The sequence below is a fragment of the Panicum virgatum genome, chromosome 5K (genome assembly GCF_016808335.1).
Source record: "Panicum virgatum strain AP13 chromosome 5K, P.virgatum_v5, whole genome shotgun sequence".
In the NCBI taxonomy this organism is placed as follows: Eukaryota; Viridiplantae; Streptophyta; class Magnoliopsida; order Poales; family Poaceae; genus Panicum; species Panicum virgatum.
This window is the reverse complement of record NC_053140.1, coordinates 55089194-55092713: the sequence shown is the minus strand read 5'-3', so window position 1 is coordinate 55092713 and position 3520 is coordinate 55089194.

Here is a 3520-nt window from a genome sequence, read left to right as displayed (position 1 = left end):
TACAGCATTGTCTTCGCCACCACGTACCTCCTCTCTTTTCCCGTCGACTCTTTCTCCTTTGCTACATGGAACACCGGCACCCACTTTTCAAAAAAAAAAAAACACCGGCACCGATCTTGTCCCAGGACCAGGAGGCAGTGCGCAGCTAATTTTGTTGCAACGGCGGTGACCTCAACGAGAGCCTGCCACAACGCCTGCTTTCTCAAGTGCATCTGGGACGAGGCGGGCGGTTTTTTTATTTTTACATTTTTCAATTTCGTTTTTTACAAAAATATATTTTCGTTTTCAAAATTTACAAGTATATACCCGGCCTCCCCATTGCCGGGCGGCCGGCACCTGGTCGCCCTGCTGCGGGGCGGCAGGCCTAGCTGGCCACCAAGACGCGCACCAGGCAGCAGCAAGCAGCTGCGCGTGGCCCAAGGCCAACAACGGCGCTCGTCTTTCACCCAGCAGCACATGCAGGTGATTAATTTACTACTCCATCTCTTTCATGCAACAGCGAACTATCTTTGACTTGGCATTGTTTATTTACTGCTTGCTTGCTTTGTCGGGGAGATTAAGAAATGGATTAGTTTTTTTTTCAGATAATGAATTTGAGCCCGTATATATATAATATGTTGAGTGTTGAGTGAAAATTTGCGCGCCGGCTCCTAGAGGACCGGTCGCCCGGCAGCGGGGCTGCCGTCCCCCATGCATATAATCCAGAAAAAATCCAGGAAAAATTTGCTTCACCAAAAATCTAGGAAAAATCCAGAAAAAAGTTCTTGGTTTATCGTAACACTATTCATGCAACATATAATGGTCTAACAGTTTATTAGTCCTGCAAAAGTGTGCTCCGCTGCCGGACGACCGGTCCTCCAGGGGCCGGTGCGCAAATTTTCACTCAACACTCAACAGATCATATATATACGGGCTCAAATTCATTCTCTGAAAAACTAATCCATTTCTCGATCTATCCGACAAAGCAAGCAAGCAGTAAATAAACAATGCCAAGTCAAAGATAGTTCACTGTTGCATGAAAGAGATGGAGCAGTAAATTAATCACTTACATATGCTGCTGGTTGAAATAGGAGCGCCGCTGTTGGCCTTGGGCCGCGCACAGCCAGGGGCGGAGCCAGGAAGTTGATTTTTTCATTATTAGGGGAGCCAACCATACAAATTTATATAAAAATTTAATCAAAATTTAAATTTCTAATGTAAATTTGGGGACCGGGGGGCCAGGCCCCTGTTCGCCCCCCTGTCTCCGCCCCTGCGCGCAGCTGCTTGCAGCCTGGTGCGCGTCTAGGTGGCCGGCTTGCGCACCAGGGCCCGCCGCCCCGCTGCCTGGGGGCCGGCCGCCCCACTGTCGGGCGACCGGTCCTCCAGGGGCCGGCACGCAAATTTTTACCGTTGAAAATTATAGAAAACCCCCTGCCGCCCCGCGGTGGGGCGACCAGGTGCCAGCCGCCAGGCAGCGGGGAGGCCGGGGTATATACCTGTAAATTTCGAAAACGAATATATATATTTTTGTAAAAAACGAAATTGAAAAATAAAAAAAATAAAAAAATCGCAGGCATTTTTTTTTATTATTTTTCAAAATCGTTTTTTACAAAAATATATTTTCGGTTTCATAATTTACAGTTTTGTACCCCTACCGCCCGGCTGCGGGGCGGCCGGCCCCCTGCCGCCCTGCTGCTGTGCGGTAGGACCTGAATGTAAATAAAATTTATTTTTATTCGCATGTTGGCCCCTGGGGGGAGCCGGCCGCCCGGCAGCCGGGCGGTAGGTACCCGCCGCCCGGTGGCAGGGCGGTAGGCCTACTCGCCGCCCGGCAGGGGGGGCCGGCCGCCCCCTCTACATAAAAGGCTGAGCTCCCCCCTCCCCCCCTCATTTGCTTCCCACGACATCTAGAGAGGGGGAGGGAGAGAGGAGGGGTGAGGGAGGGAGTTGCAGCGGCGAAGTCCTGCCGGATTTTGGATATGAACCGCAGGTAATAAATATTTCTCAACTTTCTTATTCTAAATTTTTTGTATGTTTAATTCTATAATTAGTGTATGCAGCAGTAATGATATTTTAGCGATTTAGGTACTGTTTTTATTATAATATATGTAGAATTAAGATTAGTTTTTAGAAAAACCATTTAGGTTTACCAACCTTTTTTTGGGGTATTGATTAGTTGTTTAATGCGAGAAAACATTTTAAAAAATGCTCAGAAATTGTAGAAAATGCTAGAAAAGTATATGAAAAATTCAGATAAATTGTAGAAAATTTTATTTATAAAAATTTATTGTACAAAAATTGTAGGAAATGCTAGAAAATGCTAGAAAAGTTTATGAAAATTTCAAATAAATTGTAGAAAATGTAGAAAACTTATATTTTTTGTGTTAGGTATGGCCGAAGATACGCCAGCTCTACTTGACCGAGTCATAGACTCGTCGCACCGGTCCTTCCTTGCAGTGGTTTAGCGCGTGAAACTTAACGTGCTGCGTCCACGTCCACCAGCAGAGTTGATTCCTGTTGACCCACGATGGGTGCTCAGGTGATATGTCATCGGATTATGTTTCTGAGAATACATTTGTTTCGTATACGTTTCCTACATAATGTACTTACCTTTGATCGTTCTACTTTTCAGGTTGAGTGAGGCTGGTCTTCTTACTATAGGCCGTCTTGCTGAGAGTGGTTTGGCAAAGCTGGACAGGTCCCTACTGACGGCTCTGGTTGATAGATGGAGGCCTGAGACACACACCTTCCACCTCCCTTGTGGGGAGATGTCACCGACCCTACAGGACGTTGCGATGCTGCTGGGTCTTCCTATCAGTGGGGATGTCGTAGGGCCTCGCGTTGTCCCGTCTACGTGGTTGGACGATCTAGAAGAGCGTTTTGCAAATATTGACATCGCGATTGATGTAGAGGAGTACCCAAAAGCAACAGGGCCTGCCAAGTCATGGATTCTGCAGTTCTAGGTACATACCTCATTTTGTTATGAGTAATGTTAGAGTTATGCTTTTGACTAGTGCAGTTATGGTTTTATTTTATAATTGATCTTGTACTCATAAATGTTCATCTTTTCTATGCAGTCTGACAATTTGGCACATGATGCTGATGAGGATAGCGTCACTCGATCCCTTGAGGCATACCTGTTGTGGTTGTTTGGATACATAATGTTCAACAACTCACACGGGGCCTATGTGGATAGGGTGCTTGTGCCTTACGCACAGGAGATCGCAGAGGCAGCTGTGGAGGAAATGCCTCAATACAGTTGGGGTTCAGCGGTACTTGCAGCCACGTACCGTGGCCTCTGCAAGGCATCGGTGCAAAATAAGCACAATGCAATTCTTACAGGATGTCCGATTCTGCTACAACTTTGATCATACGAGAGGATAGCAATTGGTCGTCCGATTATCGACCACTCACCGTATGAGACGGATATGTACGGTGACACCGAGGATGATAGGCCGATCATGGGGACTCTCTGGTACGCTCGTCGGGTACGGAAATGACTGCTACTCGTACTATTCTGTTGGCAATTCTGTTGCTTTGT